Genomic DNA, 17,526 nt, shown 5'->3' with positions numbered 1-17,526 from the left:
CAGGAGTAATTAGTTAATTCTAGAACATTGCCCTTTTCTCACCAACTTCCTGATGGTGAGAAACTACCAAGTAATTTTAGTATGAAAACAAAAAGACCTGTCAATTGTTGCTTTCCTGGCTTGGAAGCCCCTTCCAGTGTTGAGAGAATGTTTTACCCTCTGAATGTGGGTGCAGAGAAGCTGGCTGCCCAGGAACCGGTGTTGGGTGGTGAAGGGCCTGCCCTGCCCTCTCGGGTCGGGTTGGTGGTGAAGGGCCAGCGCCACCCTCAGGGGGTCGGGTTCGCACCCTCGGCTGCGGCTCCCGCTTGCCCCCTCGTGCCTGCACTCTCCTCGCATCGTTCTCTGCTCCTTTTGGAAACTGTGAGCTACCCAGAGTCCTTTCAGCAGGCAGTTTTATTTTCTTAGGCCCTTCAGAGCCCATTTTTTCTGGGTCCAAATGCATAATACATGCTGCGTTTAAAATCTTCTCTTTTTAAAGACCCAAAGAAGTTTGTTTCAGCAAAAGGACAGAACTTTTAAAAACAGCAGAAAATGAAAGATTTGTCAAAAATTCTATGATGCTATGTTTTTTATACAGTGTGGGAAATAATATGGAGGGATTTTCTTGTTTGGTATTGTTTTTTGTTTGAATCCTTAATTAGGGCTGGGTCTGTTTTTTTTTTCTTTCTGGCTGAGCCGGAGGCTCTTGGGATCTTAGTTCCTCAACTAGGGATCACACCCATGCCTCCCGCGGTGGGCGCACAGAGGCCTAACCAGTGCACCGTCAGGGGCTCTGATCTATTCTGGTTGAAGGAAGGATGTGGAAAACCGCAAAGGACTCCACACCTTGTGAGTTCTTTTGGAGACAGCCTTTTTATTTTTGTGATTTTTAAAAAAGTATTTGTTTGGCTCTACCAGGTCTTAGTTGCAGCATGCAGGATCTAGTTCCCTGACCAGGGATCGAACCCAGGCCCCCTGCATTGGAAGCACAGGGTCCTGACCACTGGACCTGAGGGAAGTCTCAGGATGAAGGATCGGCTTTAAGGATCGGCTTTGGTAACAATGAGGCATGTAAGCTCCCAGCTGAAAGGCAGGGCCTCTTCACCTGTGAAATGACCTGCCTCCAGCGCTGGGAGGGCCAGTTTCCCGGAGGTGTGGGTTCCATGTCTGAAGGAGAGGAGCGATGGTTGAAAGAACGTGGAATCGCAGAACGTGGAATCGCAGAACGTGGAATCTGTGCCTTTTTTCTCTTTTGCTCTAGGCTATATTATTTCTTGAGCTTCCCACGTGGTGCTAGTGGGTAAAGAATCTGCCTGCCAGTGCAGGAGACTCTGCTTTGATCCCTGGGGTGGGAAGATCCCCTGGAGGAGAGCATGGCAACCCACTCCAGTATTGTTGCCTGGAGAAGCCCATGGACAGAGGAGCCTGGCGGCTACAGTCCGTGGGGTCGCAAAGAGTTGGACACAACTAAGCACGAACAGTTTATTGTGATCCACACAGTCAAAAAAAAAATTCTGAAGGAGGTGGGAATACCAGACCACCTGACCTGCCTCTTGAGAAACCTGTATGCAGGTCAGAAAGCAACAATTAGAACTGGACATGGAACAACAGACTGGTTCCAAATTGGGAAAGCAGTACATTAAGGCTGTATATTGTCACCCTGCTTATTTAACTTGTATGCAGAGTACATCATGCAAAATGCCGGGCTGGATGAAGCACAAGCTGGAATCAAGATTGCCGGGAGAAATATCATTAACTTCAGATATGCAGATGACACCACCCTTATGGCAGAAAGTGAAGAAGAACTAAAAAGCCTGTTGATGAAAGTGAAAGAGGAGAGTGAAAAAGTTGGCTTAAAGCTCAACATTCAGAAAACTAAGATCGTGGCATCTGGTCCCATCACTTCATGGGAAATAGACGTGGAAACAGTGTCACACTTAATTTTTTGGGCTCCAAAATCACTGCAGTTGGTGACTGCAGCCATGAAATTAAAAGACGCTTACTCCTTGGAGGAAAGGTTATGACCAATCTAGATAGCATATTGAAAAGCAGAGACATTACTTTGCCAACAAAGGTCCGTCTAGTCAAGGCTGTGGTTTTTCCTGTGGTCATGTATGGATGTGAGAGTTGGACTGTGAAGAAGGCTGAGTGCTGAAGAATTGATGCTTTTGAACTGTGGTGTTGGAGAAGACTCTTGAGAGTCCCTTGGACTACAAGGAGATCCAACCAGTCCATTCTGAAGGAGATCAGTCCTGGGTATTCTTTGGAAGGAATGATGCTAAAGCTGAAACTCCAGTATTTCAGCCACGTCATGCGAAGAGTTGACTCATTGGAAAAGACTCTGATGTTGGGAGGGATTTGGGCCAGGAGGAGAAGGGGACACCAGAGGATGAGATGGCTGGATGGCATCACTGACTCGATGGACGTGAGTCTGGGTGAACTCTGGGAGTTGGTGATGGACAGGGAGGCCTGGTGTGCTGCGATTCATGGCGTCGCAAAGAGTTGGACACGACTGAGCGACTGAACTGAACTGAAGCGCACACACACAGTTTTTCTTCAGGTATGCTAAGCAGAAATAGTCACGTTGCGTAGTGCTATAGTTTTTCAGACTTGTTTTACGAAAATTTTTTAAAAACTTAAATAAAAACAAGAGAACGTGGTGAGCCCTGCGGTGCCTGTTACTTTCATGGTTTATCATCCCTCCTCACTGCTTCCTGTTTTGGTTGGTTTTTCAGCTTGATTTTTATAAAACAAACCCTGGACCTCTTATTTTTTATGTAAAGCTTTTGCATAAGTAGAATGCCATTATTATAGCTAATATAAAGCCAAAACGTAACAATTCCTTAGTAATTAATTTCCGGTTGATGTTCACAGTTCCCCAGTTGTTCAAAAAGAATTTTTTTTTTTTCAGCCAGTTTGCTCACTGTGGCTCCACTGAGGTCTGAATGTTGTCTCTGAAGGTGTCTCAGGGCCCCGTCCCCTTTGCACACCATTGATTAGTTGGTGTCCTGGAGGACACCCCACACTGTGGGTTGACCTGGGGAGCTGGTGAATGGCCATCTCTCCCTCTTCAGGCGCCGCGGAGTAGGGTCTGGGGCATTGGCGCCACCTGGCCTGTTCCAGATGCAGAGTCTCAGGCCCCACCTGGGCCCTCGAGCCAGAGCCCGCACTGCAGGCCGCACAGAGACCCGAGAATCCCTGCCCCCTCCTCCAGGGCTGCAGCCATGCTGGGTCCCTGCCAGCCTCAGACCTCTGACTTCACGGCTTCCTGGTGGGTCAGTAGGTCTGTGATTCCGGTGGGCCTGGCGGATTGGTGGTTTGTTTTCTTTCTTTAGGATCTTAGTTCCCTGACCAGGGGTCTAACCCGGGCCCCTCCAGCGGAAGCGTGGAATCTTAACCACTGGACTGCTGAGGAGTTCCCCGGCCATTCCTCATTCTGTCTTCCCTGTTGTGTTTTCCAGCTGGAGCAGGCCTGCAAGGAGATTTTCCTTCACGGATCCATTACTTATTCCAAAACACCGTCTGTGCAGGAAGGTTAGATCCGTGCCTGATTGGTGATTCTTTTGTCTGTTTTCAGAGCAATAACTCAGACCCAGAGCAGCTTCCAAATGTGAACCAAGCTCTCTGCGTGGTGGTGGCACCTCCGTGTGAGCTCCTCAGCGGGGACTGCCCCCCGGTGGGCCATTGGTGAGGGAGGCAGTGTGTGTCCAGGCTGGCAGAGGGGTAATGAAAGTCTGTATTTGCAATTTTGCTGTGAACCTAAAAATGCTCTAAAAAATACAGTTGTTTGGACCCCCCTGCTGGCCCAGTGGTTAGGACTCTGTGCTCCTAGTAAAGGGGCCTGGGGTTCGATCCCTGGTCAGGGACCTAGAGCCTGTATTCTGCAACCAAGAGTTCATATGTTGCATTAAAATTAGAGATCTTGCAAACTCTTTAAGACCCAGTACAGCCAAATAAGTATTTTTTAAATTATTGTCATATTCTGTATTCTTTTTTCATCTGTAACCAGTACTTTCTCATGCTATTAAAAAATCTATAAAAACACATTTAGTAATAATTAATGTAACATCGTTTGGTGTAATGTTTTACTTAATGATAGCTTCCCTGCTAAATATAAGGAACGCTGTAGGAAATCCTCACAGCTCCCGTGTCTCTGCTTCCATCCCGGCCCCACTCACAGCATCTCCGACACCACGCCAGCCACTGCCGGGACTTGGGCCCAGCGTCCCGCAGGTCAGGGGCTCAGCCCCACCCGTCAGAAGCCGGTCACCAGAAGAGCATCCCCAGGTGGCCCACATCTTCTGTCTGACTTGTTAGAAACGCATGTCCCCACCCCGATTCAGCCTCCTTTAACTTGCTAGCAGGGCTTGCAGAGCTCGCAGGAGCTCTCCTTGTGTTCCCTGGTTCCTTCTGTGGGGAGGGGTTTGGTGAAGGACACAGGGGAACTGGGGGGTGAGAAGCCCTGGGGTGGGTCCCCAGCGTCTGGAGTCCCAGGCTTCTGTCTCCTGGAGTTGGGCTGCCACGTGCGGTCACCACCCTGGACACCCTCTGAACCACATGCTGTTGGGGCCTTCTGGAGGTTTCGTCACAGAGGCACAGGTGATGGTTGACTCCATCACCAGCTCCTCTTTACTTCCCGAGGCTGGGGTGGGGCTGAAAGTCCAAGCTTCTAATCATGGCTTCTAATCCACGGTGACCAGGAGCCATCAGGAACTCCCCTAGAGTCACCTTGTGAGAAGAGAAGAAGCTCTTACCATCCAGGAACTTGCAAGGGGTTTAGGAAGTATGCGTCAGGCATAGGGTCAGAGACCTGGTGTTGAAGGACGCTGGGGTTTCCCCGGTGGTCCGGCAGTTAGGAATCTGACTGGCAACGCAGGGGCCCCCGTCTGACCCCTGGTTGGGGAACTAAGATCCCACGTGCCATGGAGCCATTCCAGAGCCTGCTCGCCACAGCAAAACAGATCCCAGGTGACGCGACAAAGACGTCGTAACCGAGCCCTGAGGCAGCCGAGTACACACATAAAGCAAGAGCGCTCCCAGGGGTCTCATCAGGACGTTCCAGGGCTTCCGGAGCCTTGGACCAGAAGCCAGGGCCTGAGACTAATAACGTGTGTCTTCTGTTATCTCACAAATACTATGGCAAATATCTTGACGATGAGTTACCTGTTTATGATTTTCTCTGAGATTGACTTTTCTTTCAGATTACACTGACTGGGTAAGAAGCAGTGGTGTTCAGTGTGTGCCCGCCTGTGTGCACGCCCCGCGATTGTGAACAGGCTGCACCGGTCATTCCTCCCTTTGCTGCCATCAGGGGGTGAATCTTGTGCTCGTGTTTCTATTGCACTCAAGCTACCCACATTTTTGCTTGGCCCAAGAGCTCCCTGGGAGGTCCCCTCGGAAGGGACCACTGCTCACAGACGTTAGGATTCCCAGCCTTGGACCTGGTGCCACAGAGCTGCCCGGCATGGAGCCGCGACAGGAGAATCCAGGGCCCCTGGCGCTCAGTCGGCGTGGCCCAAGGGAGGCCTGGCCTGCTCGACACCCCAGAGACCGAGATTTCTCACTTCTCCAGTTCTCCTGCCCACTTACCTCAGGAATGTTTAATTTTGGTTCATTGATAAAAGGCATTCAGATGTTGATGTTTATATCATATGTAAACTCTGCATTCAGATATAAACATCTGAATGCAGAGTTCCAAAGAATAGCAAGAAGAGATAAGAAAGCCTTCTTCAGCAATCAATGCAAAGAAATAGAGGAAAACAACAGAATGGGAAAGACTAGAGATCTCTTCAAGAAAATCATAGATACCAAAGGAACATTTCATGCAAAGATGGGCTCGATAAAGGACAGAAATGGTATGGACCTAACAGAAGCAGAAGATATTAAGAAGAGATGGCAAGAATACACAGAAGAACTGTACAAAAAAGATCTTCACAACCCAGATAATCACGATGGTGTGATCACTGACCTAGAGCCAGACATCCTAGAATGTGAAGTCAAGTGGGCCTTACAAAGCATCACTACGTGGAGGTGATGGAATTCCAGTTGAGCTATTCCAAAGCCTGAAAGATGATGCTGTGTAAGTGCTGCACTCAATATGCCAGCAAATTTGGAAAACTCAGCAGTGGCCACAGGACTGGAAAAGGTCAGTTTTCATTCTGATCCCAAAGAAAGGCAATGCCAAAGAATGCTCAAGCTACCACACAATTGCACTCATCTCACACGCTAGTAAAGTAATGCTCAAAATTCTCCAAGCCAGGCTTCAGCAATATGTGAACCGTGAACTTCCTGATGTTCAAGCTGGTTTTAGAAAAGGCAGAGGAACCACAGATCAAATTGCCAACATCCGCTGGATCATGGAAAAAGCAAGAGAGTTCCAGAAAAACATCTATTTCTGCTTTATTGACTATGCCAAAGCCTTTGCCTGTGTGGATCACAATAAACTGTGGAAAATTCTGAAAGAAATGGGAATACCAGACCACCTGACCTGCCTCTTGAGAAATCTATATGCAGGTCAGGAAGCAACAGTTAGAATTGGACATGGAACAACAGACTGGTTCCAAATAGGAAAAGGAGTACGTCAAGGCTGTATGTTGTCACCCTGCTTATTTAACTTCTATGCAGAGTACATCATGAGAAACGCTGGACTGGAAGAAACACAAGCTGGAATCAAGATTGCCGGGAGAAATATCAATAACCTCAGATATGCAGATGACACCACCCTTATGGCAGAAAGTTAAGAGGAACTAAAAAGCCTCTTGATGAAGGTGAAAGTGGAGAGTGAAAAAGTTGGCTTAAAGCTCAACATTCAGAAAATGAAGATCATGGCGTCCGGTCCCATCACTTCATGGGAAATAGATGGGGAAACAGTGGAAACAGTGTCAGACTTTATTTTTGGGGGCTCCAAAATCACTGCAGATGGTGACTGCAGCCATGAAATTAAAAGACGCTTACTCCTTGGAAGGAAGGTTATGACCAACCTAGATAGCATATTAAAAAGCAGAGACGTTACTTTGCCAACAAAGGTTCGTCTAGTCAAGGCTATGGCTTTTCCTGTGGTCATGTATGGATGTGAGAGTTGGACTGTGAAGAAGGCTCAGCGCCGAAGAATTGATGCTTTTGAACTGTGGTGTTGGAGAAGACTCTTGAGAGTCCCTTGGACTGCAGGAGATCCAACCAGTCCATTCTGAAGGAGATCAGCCCTGGGATTTCTTTGGAAGGAATGATGCTAAAGTTGAAACTCCAGTACTTCAGCCACCTCATGCAAAGAGTTGACTCATTGGAAAAGACTCTGATGCTGGGAGGGATTTGGGGGCAAGAGGAGAAGGGGATGCCAGAGGATGAGATGGCTGGATGGCATCACTGACTCGATGGACGTGAGTCTGGGTGAACTCCGGGAGTTGGTGATGGACAGGGAGGCCTGGCGTGCTGCGGTTCATGGGGTCACAAAGAGTCGGACACAACCGAGCGACTGATCTGATCTGATCTGATCTGATAAAAGGCAAGAGACTTGGGGCTGCTAGATGTGAGATTAGTGTTAACGAATAACACGTCAGAAAAAGAGCAAACCGCTTTCAGCTCAAAGCTATGCTAACAAGCGGGAAAGAGGTAAGACTCCCACCCCGAGATCCTTTAAACACCCGCCTCTGCTTGGGGCTGCTCCGGGCGCTCACACCTGCTCTCTGCCTAATGCAGTGAGAGCGTCTTCTGGACACGTCCCGGGTGCCTCTCAGAGAACTTCTTTTCGATGGATCCCTTGAAATTTTTCAAGCATGGTAGGCTTCCTTTTAGACAGTTACAAAAGAGGAACTCTCCTGAAAAAGAACCAAAACTTGCTTTCTTAGAAAGCAGATTCAGTCCAGCAGTCCCAGGTCGTCTGCAGCAGAGAACGTGTGTGGCTCCAGTCACAGCGGGTTTCCAGTTCCATGCCCCTGGTCTCAGTGGGCGGGCCTCGAGCCTCAGCTTGTTTCAGAAACGAGACATGGCCTCCCAGGGCTTCTTCCTAGTCACGGACACCACAGGTCGGGAGCCGAAGTCCATGTGAAGTCGCTTCTGTGCTTGTAACTCCTGATTTTAACTCACATCGGTTCTGTGAGGCCAGTCTGCAGCACGGTGGCCGGGAGGGCTGACTGTGGGAGAGGGTGTGGCCCCGGAGCCTTGGGGAGAGCTCGCGTTCCAGACAGATGCCCACTGTCCTTCTGAAAGCATCAGTCAGGCAGTTGTGTCCAACTCTGCAACCCCATGGACTGTAGCCCGCCAGGCTCCTTTGTCCATGGGATTCTCCAGGCAAAAATACTGGAGTGGGCTGTCATGCCCTCCTCCAGGGAACCTTCCCCACCCAGGGATCAAACCAGGGTTTCCTGATTACAGGCATACTCTTTACTGAGTCACCTGGAAAGATCCTTCAGAAGGTGATTGTATCAACCAGCTAATCCAGCGCTATCTGCTCTTAATGACAAAAGGGAAGGTTAGGACCAAGATGGAAACCTTAAGATCACAGTGACCAGGGACTTCTCTGGAAGTGCAGTGGTTGAGACTCTGCATGTCCACTGCAGGAAGCATGGGTTCAATCCTTGGTTGAGGAAGTGGGTTCCCACAGGCCTCACAGTGCAGCTAAAAAACCCCACTAATCAAAAAAGACGAAACATAGTGAAGACAAATCCCTGTCTCCTTCCATGACAAAAGGTAGTTAACACGGATAGTTGGGTGTTTCTACACATTACCAAGACTTGAAAATAAAATTAGCAAGAATTTATGTAAGAAAAGACCATGATTCCATCTAAAAAGAAGCCTAAGGCCAGGGTGCTGATGCCTTTTGTTTCTCCAGGTGGAGCCAGCTGAAGGTGACTCATTCATTTCCTTTTTCCTTGTAACCTCTGCTTTTTCAAATCAACTTTTTGAAAATTAGGGTATATGAAATATACGAACCACTTTAGATGTGCGGTTTGATGAGTTTTGACAAATGCCCTGTGAAAGGAAGTCAGAATGGCTCCAGTCTTGCCAGGAGAGCCTCCAATGGACTGGAGGCCTGGGAGGAAGGGGAGCTTGCGCTCGTCTCAGCCCCAATGGGGTCTGAACTCTGACCTGTCCTGGTCTTGACACAGGCCTCCAGAACATCTGCACAAGGTTCCAGAAACTCAGGACACTCATGAACGCCCACCCTGAATGACCTGTGACAGCCGATCGCTCACAGACACGCCCTTCCTTCTTCTGTCAGAGTCAGCCCTAACTCGTGCTGAGCAACCTTGTGACTTTCTGCGCCTGTAAACCTCCTGCGGTTTCTTGGTCGACAGCAGACGCCCATGAAACCAGCACCCTAGTCAAGACAGAAAGCGCCTTCTTCACCCAGAGGCCCTCCTGTCCCCACATGCTTGTCCGCTTCTGCCACTGTTCATCAGGCGTGTGCGTTGCAGACTTTCACGCAGATGGAATCACGCGGTCTCTCTTTTTCCATACCTGGATCCGTCTGCGCTGCGTGAACCACTAGTTCATTCCTCTCGTTGCTGACAGCGGCTTATTCCAGAAGGATCTGCCAGTCTCCTACCCGTTCACCTGTGGAAGGACTTTGGTTGTTCCCAGTGGTTGCTGGTGTTATACCTCAGAAAGGAGCGGCTGGGTGACGTGCTCGCTGTACGTTTAGCTTTAAAAACAAACTCTCCGTGCTTTTCCAAAGCGACTTTACACTGTGTTCGTAAGTTCCCAGCAAGAGTGGCTCCACATCCTTGCCGATACTTGGTATGATTAGTCTTTTAAATTTTAAAGAATTGGAGAAGGAAATGGCAACCCACTCCAGTATTCTTGCCTAGAAAATCCCGTGGACACAGGAGCTTGGAGGGCCACAGTCCATGGGGTTGCAAAAGAGCTGGACATGACGTCGTGACTAAACAACAGCATTTTAACATTCTGATAGTTGTCTAATGCTATCTCATCGTGACTGTGATTTGCATTTTCTTGATGATTACTGAAGTCATGGGTCTTTTCTTGTGCCTATTAATTCACATACCTTCTTTGGGTAAATATTCAAACTTTCTCCTGTTTTTAAAAATAGGTTACTGGTTTTCTTGTTATTGAATTACAAGTGTTCTTATATATTCTGGATACAGATACTTTGACGTATTGTAAATATTTACCCCATTATATGGCTTGCCTTTTTATTTTTAAATAGAAATAGTACCTTTTAAAAAGCTTTACATTTAATGAAAACTCAGTTTATCAGTATTTTTTATGCTTCATGCTTTTTGTATCCTAAGAAATGTTTGCGTATCCCAACATCATAAATATTTTTCTGTCATTTTTTTTCTAGAAGGTTCATGGTTTTAGCTTCTACGGTTAGGCATATGATCAAATTAAATTTTGAAGGTAGTGTGAGATAAGAGTTACTGTTCATTCTCCCCATGTGATGAATGAAAAGACTTTTCTTAACCTACTAAGTCACTTGGCATCTCTGTTGAAAACGAGTGGATGTCCCGGACGCTCCCTGCTCCACTCAGACGACGTGTCCTCATGTCACCGACACCACGGCGTCTTCACTACTGTAGCCGTATGATCCAAGTCTTGAAATTAGGTAGAGTAAGTTCTCCAACTGTTCTTGTAAAAAATTGCTTTTGCTATTTGAATTTCCATAATCATTTTCCATAATTCCATAAGCACTTCCATAATTCATAAGCATTGTTCCATAAGCATAATTCCATAATTATGCTTATTCCATAAGCATTAAAAAGCAGAGACATTAGTTTGCCAATAAAAGACATTACTTTGCCAACAAAGGTCCATCTAGTCAAAGCTACGGTTTTTCCAGTAGTCATGTATGGGTGTGAGAGTTGGGTTCTAAAGAAAGCTGAGCACTGAAGAATTGATGCTTTTGAACTGTGGTGTTGGAGAAGGCTCTTGAGAGTCCCTTGGACTGCAAGGAGATCCAACCAGTCCATCCTAAAGGAAATCAGTCCTGAATATTCATTGGAAGGATTCCTGGATGCTGAAGCTGACCCTGATGCTAGAAAAGATTGAAGACAGGAGGAGAAGGGGACGACAGAGGATGAGATGGCTGGATGGCATCACCAACTCAATGGACATGAGTTTGAGTAAACTCCGGGAGTTGGTGATGGACAGGGAGGCCTGGTGTGCTGCGGTCCACGGGGTTGCAAAGAGTCAGACACGACTGAGCAACTGAACTGAAACTGAACTGATGCTGTGCTTAGTCGCTCAGTCATGTCCAACTCTTTGTGACGCCATGGACTGTAGCCCACCGGGCTCCTCTGTCCATGGGATTCTCCAGGCAAGAAGGCTGGAGTGGGTTGCATGCCCTCCTCCAGGGGGTCTTCCTGACTGTAAATGTCCTTTCTCAAGTTAAGGAAATTCCCTTCTATTCCCACTTTCCTGAGCGTCATTTTTAAAATCAACAAGTGTTGAATTTCATCAAAATCTTAATCTATTGAGATGATTTTACATTTTGCTTCTTTCTTTTTTAGATTTTCAAATGTTAAGCCAATCTTGCATTCTAGAGGAAAACTTCACTTGTTTTGGTATATTATTGATTTTATATATTGCTGTATTCAAATTGCTAATATTTGATTGAAGGATATTGGTCTGTATTTTCTTGTGATATTTTTGTCTGATTTTTCAATCAGGGTGACGCTGGGCTCAGTAGTTGTGAGCTAGTCCCTCTTCAGTTTCTGAAAGGCTGTATGAGATTCTCTTTCTTGACAGTTAAATGGAATTCACCAGTGTGGTCTCTGGAGTTTTCTTGGTGGAAAGGTTTAAAATGACAAATTCAATATCTTTAATGGATATGGATCTATTTTTATTTTCTATTTCTTATTGCGTCCACTTGGACAATTTGCAGATGTTGTGGAATTTGACCATGTGATGTAAGTTGTACAGTTATTGGCGTAAATCGATTCATAAAGTTCTCAGTAGGATCTGCTGTCTTCTCCTCTCATTCCTGATATTGATTTTTTTTTCTCTTTATAATTAGTCTAGCTAAAGGTTTATCGGTTTTGTTGGTCTTCTCAAACAACCAATTTTGGTTTCATCGATTTGCCCTTTTTCTGCTTTGATCTCGTCTTTCACCTTTATTTTTCTTTCTTCTATTTACTTTGAATTCACCTTGCCCTCCTTTTTCTAGCTTTTTCAGGCTTAGGTCATTGTATTTAAAACTTTCATCTTTTAAAATGTAAGCACCTGAAGCTATGACTATCCCCTAGGCACTTCTTAAGCTGTATCGTACAGATTTTGGGTCTGCTTTCTTATTCATTCAATTCAAAATATGTTCTAATTTTCCTTGTGATTTTTCTTTGACTCATAGATATGTAAAGTGTGTTGTTTATATTATCTGTTTATGTCAGAATTATTGGATTATTTATTTAAAGTGCCTGGCTTAAGTTCCTCACCACTTAGCTCCCTGCTGGGTTTCTCCCTGACTGTCATTGTGATCTAGGACACGTTCTGCATAACTTCAGCCCTCTTGCTGCAGCGAGCCTGGCTCTGTGACACCGCGTGCTCCCCTGGGTGACAGTCCCCGCACCATTTGAAGAGCGCTGTTCAGTGTAACGTCCTGCAGTTACCGAGGTCAGGTCGGTTGACAATGTTTCACGTCCTTCCCGTTTTTCTGTCTCCTTATCAGCCACTGAAGGGAGAGTGTTGAAACCTTGGCTGTTGCTGGGCTGTCTGCTGCCTCCCTCGCTCTCGCCTGTGCTGGGAAGCTCCGTCACCGGAGGTCTACGGTCTTAGGCACGCTCTGACGAGCGCCTGTCTTTATGAAATGCCTTCTTTGTCTCTGCAGACACTCCGTGTCCTGATGAGACGGGGAACCGAGCTCTGTTCACAGAGCGGAAGAATGGACTCCGCAAACTCGCAAACATTCAAGCAGGCAAAGTTTATTTCAAAGGATAGAGCTACAAAGCCCTCAGCATAGACTCTGAGAGCGGGCGAAGAGCCCCCAGAGGCGGGAACAGCGGCAGCTTTTCTGTCCTCGTCAGACTCGACCTGTCCGTCCTTGGCTGGCCCGGGGCCCGACGCCTGTGATTTCTGACCCGTGAGTGTAAGCGTGACGTCCAGTTTGTTGTCTTTATGGCTGTCTTTTGGGTCCCAGTTCCTCACTTTCTCCAGACATAGTGACGCCACCCCTTGACCCTTTCTCAGGACCACACACCGTTATTTAGGAGCCTGGCGTGCTGCAATTCACGGGGTCGCAAAGAGTCGGACACGACTGAGCGACTGATCTGATCTGATCTGATCTGCATGTTTAAGAGCTGACGATCCACCAGGAGTTTCTCTCCTTGATAAACTGGACAGCAGTTGATGATTGTCTTGTCCTGGGTCTGAAGGTTTTACGACCCTGCAGACCAGGAAGCCGTTCCTCTGAATGTGTAGGAGCTGAAAGAAATGCAGCTTTAGGCCAGTGGAGCCAAAAACGTTTGTGTGTGAGACCTGGAATTGAAACGGAAACTAGAGGAAGAGCCAGGCTCTAACTTCTGCACTGACTGCCTAACGCTGAAGGCTGCTGGGGACCAAGCTTCGCGGGCTGCGTGTGGCTACACTCAGCTCTGCGGGCTGCGTGTGGCTAGCCGCTCGGCTTCGCGGGGTGCGTGTGCCTGTGGGCGTTTGTGTGTGCGTTTGCACAGCTGCCTGCATGTGTGTGCTCTTGCTTTCTGTGTGCGATTTCACGTGATTAGCTCTCATGGTAAAGCTTTTTTCACCTTTTACTTTGAACCCATCTGTCTTTATGTGTTAAATGACTTTCTTGTAGTAACGTATACCTGTCTGGGTCTTAATTTTCTATCCGGTCTGAAAGCCTTTGTCTTTTAACTGACGTGTTTAGATGATGTGATTTGTTCATTATTCCTGTTCTCCCACTTTCCTGGTCCACTTTGGGCAGATTTAAGATTTATACCAAATTTGTTCTTCTTACCCAGGAACGGCCAGTGTCCGTCCCGTCCGTTGGCCGGTGGCTCTGTGGCAAGCGCCATTGTGCTGACTGGAACGACCCCACAAGAAGCGTTATTATCTTTTAGAAGATAAGAAAATTAAGGGTGAGAGCACAGGAGTAGTTTTCTTAAGGGCACCAGATGGAGCAGAGCCAGGCTTGACCCCTGGGCCACCTCAGCCAGCAGCCCCAGCCCGTGACCCCTGCTCTCTGCCACCCTGGGGCCTCCGTGTGGGAGGCTGGCGGCCTGTGCAGCTCGGTCGCCATTTGCAGAGCGTTGATTCCTCAGTAGGGGCCCTTAAAAACTTCCTCAGCTTTTTATCTCGCAGCTTCCCATGTGTCTGTGTCCACACCTACTTTTATACACTGCCCTCCTGTCTTTGCAGGAACACATACAGGCACACAGGTTAACACCATGAGTACATACACACACACTCAGACACACACACTCGCGTACATGCAGATATACAAATACACACCAGTCACAGGTACTGCAGCAACCAGGAGACGTGGGGGCATCCTGTGCTGGCAGCCAGGGGGGATGCACAGGACCACCCACCCAATTCCAGAGAGGGTTGGTAAAGCCTCAGCACACAGTGGCCGTGGAAGAACGAAGGATGGCTTTTATGTAAAGTTTTTTAAAAATAACAGACAGCAAGTAACTGACTCCAGACAGCTCACGAAGCAGGAGCTCTTTACTGTCTCTCTCTTCACACAAAAAGTTACAACCTGCCCTGTACTCGGTGAAAGAGGAGAGGACTCCAGACACATGGATTAGTGCCCTCAGAACTTCAAGAAAGTATCATAGCCATAAAAAAAAAAAAGAAAGAAAACAAAACAACAGTCTTATTAAAACTGTGAGCACCAGGACAGAGCTGGCTCACTGGAAAAGCCCCTGATGCTGGGAAAGACTGAAGGCGGGAAGAGAAGGGGGTGGCAGAGGATGCGATGGTTGGATGGCATCATCGACTCGACGGACACGAGTTTGAGCGAGCTCTGGGAGACGGGAGGACAGAGGAGCCTGGTGTGCAGCAGTCATTGGGTTTGCAGAGAGACAGGACTTAGCAGCTGAAGAACAGCAGCCAGAAAACAGGAAATGACACCCTGATCTAGAGGCCACTGCGGGGAAGGCTGACCAGAAACAGTGGGAAGTTCACGGAGCGGAGGCGGCGGGCGGGCAGGCCTGTGGTTTTCCATTCAGGATCTCCTGACCCATGGGCCGCACAGATTCCTCTTACAGAAAGTGAGAGCAGGGCGGTGGTGGGGACGGTGCCTGGCAGGACGTGAGTCAGGAGTCTTCACTGAGCCCTGTCGGCACAAAGGGAAACAAGCCCACTGGCGTCTTGTGAAACAGAGAAACTTGGGGCAGGATTTCAAAAGTTCTGGGAAAAGCCCAGGTTACACCACGCAGCCAGCCTCAGAGCTGGAGGCCAGCAGGCCGGGGAGCCAGGCCTTCTGCGTGCTGAGGGTCAGGGCTTCAGCGGGAGCTTCACGGGCAGCCCGCTCTCAGATCAAGTGCAGCGGCCAGCAAACCAGACGAGCAGCGATTCAGGATGCCGTCCTCTCATGCCTTCCGGCCGATAAGCCCTGGAAGGGCCACCTCAGCGTAACGAACCAGGAAGACAAGGGGAAGGCAGGCTGGGGTTCGGGGAGGGGGATCCCAGCCGAGGAGGGAGGGTCGCATGGAGGGAGTTCTGAGGAAAAGGTCTTCAAGAAGGAGCTGGGTTTGTGCAGATCGTTTAATAAGAAAATTGCTGATCACGGTGATAAGACAAAGTTCTGTGGGTTTTTTGTTGTTGTTGTTAACAATAGCATTAAAAATTGCTGTGTTTTTATTTTAAAATGTCCAGGGAAGACAAAAGGCTGGACAACAGTCTGAATATAAAGCAAATTAACACGTGACAAGAACTTGGCATGTCTGCCGGTGTTTGGGAGGAGACCCACTCGTCTCTGTGCCCAGAGCCTCAGCTGTCCCGAGTCAGAACAGCACTTCACTCCTGGGCTCCAGGGGAGTTAACAGGCCACAGACGCCGTCTGTGTGTTTGCAGCTTTGAGACCAGACGTGCAAAGTCTATTGTATATACAGTCTGATGAGCTGTCGGAAACTGGAAGGGAGGAATCATGGGGAAGAGCGTGAGCCTTCATTTCTTCATTTTCAGAGCAGACGTTCTTGAAAAACAGTAAGTTCATGAGCCAAGAAGACGGAGGTTTGTATGACTCATGATAAAGATTCCTGTGAAGCAAGCAGGGAGGACACAGCTGGCTGGGTTGGGGGCCCTGGGCTCCCTGGCGTGGGCCGACCCGCACCTCCCAGGGCAGGGTGTGGCCGGTGGGCTCATTCTGTTTTTCTCAACAATTCGTGATTAATTTTATTTACGGATGTTGTTTTGACAAAAAAATGCAGGAGGTATGAAAGGGTGTGCAGTCAACAGCTTCCCTTGGCTTTGCAAATCCACTGTGGGGCACAGCTGCTGTTACACACACGTGACTCTGCACACACGCACACACACACACGTGTGCAGGGGTGCTCTGCCCCCTTCACAGCCCTCCCGTCACAGTGGCTGTGACATCCGCCCCATCACGTCTGGACCCGTCCGGGGACACGGCACCACACTCCTTTGCGTCCTGTCAAAGGACATTCAGGACTTTTTTCTGTATGTGCTGTTCTGGCATCAGAACTCCCTCCCCGCAAGTGTCAGGGCATCGCGGGGATGTGGACTTGGGGTCAGAGACACAGGCATCCTGGAACACGGTGCTGGTCGGTTTCCCTGAGGGACCGTCACCCTGGTGGCTGCGGGCCAGGCACCGGAGTCAGGGGCAGCACGGGCGCTCGGGGTCCTCCTCCTCCTGACCCCTCCGGCGCGGCCTCCAGCTCGGACCGCGTTTCAGCTCCCGCTCCAGACCAGCCCCTGCACACCTGCGCCCCAGGAGCGCCCCCCAGACCAGCCTCTTCATGCCTTGAGCTCGGGGTCCTCCTCCTCCTGACCCCTCCGGCGCGGCCTCCAGCTCGGACCGCGTTTCGGCTCCCGCTCCAGACCAGCCCCTGCACACCTGCGCCCCAGGAGCGCCCCCCAGACCAGCCTCTTCATGCCTTGAGCCCTCCAGGAGCGCCCACCTGCCAGCCCCTCCTGGTTCACCATCACACCGGGCTGGCTTGTAGTTCTGTGCACACTGAAATATTCGGCACTGCCTTATTTTTACTCTCAAATTTGCCAATTTTTACTTAAAAGCTTTTCCCCATGTAGATTTTTAAGAATGCCATTTACCTTTGTTTTTTAAAAGAGGGATCTTGTAAGTCATTAGGTTTTTTTCCACTCCAAATAAGATGCACCCCAGATTTTCTTATTCCATATCCAGTTTATTTCCTGCTGTAACTTGGGAATCGTCATGTCTTTTTAAAGGGGCGGTCTTTCTTAAAAAACATTATCTGGCTGCCTGGGGTCTCCGTCTCAGCATGTGATCTCTGCTGCGGCATGCACGATCTAGTTCTGAGCAGGGACTGAGCCGGGCCCCCACTTCAGGAGTCTCAGCCTCTGGCCCCCACCGGGACGTCCTACCGAATCTGTTTTAAAGGGGACACCTTCCTTCGAGTTCAGGGGGTTTTCTGCCTGCCTTTCCCTTCT

The 17,526-nt window shown here is 48.6% G+C and overlaps 1 long non-coding RNA gene across 2 annotated transcripts; it reads left to right on the top strand.

Moving 5' to 3' along the window:
- Positions 1-9,501: 9,501 nt before the first annotated feature.
- Positions 9,502-14,741, top strand: LOC147362111 (uncharacterized). 2 transcript variants are annotated; one of them, XR_015138488.1, is made up of 4 exons: positions 9,562-9,714; positions 12,416-12,551; positions 12,761-13,018; positions 13,893-14,741. It is a non-coding gene; the product is annotated as an uncharacterized LOC147362111 (long non-coding RNA). The 2 variants fall into 2 exon arrangements; XR_015138487.1 differs by lacking the exon at positions 13,893-14,741 and having other exon boundaries at positions 9,502-9,714; positions 12,761-13,733.
- Positions 14,742-17,526: the final 2,785 nt, after the last annotated feature.

Source organism: Bos grunniens, chromosome 12 (genome assembly GCF_055505025.1).
Source record: "Bos grunniens cultivar Pamir isolate PY7600 chromosome 12, Bosgru_T2T1.0, whole genome shotgun sequence".
Lineage (NCBI taxonomy): Eukaryota > Metazoa > Chordata > Mammalia > Artiodactyla > Bovidae > Bos > Bos grunniens.
Note: the sequence above shows the minus strand (reverse complement) of the source record. Positions and strands in the feature narration are given on the sequence as shown.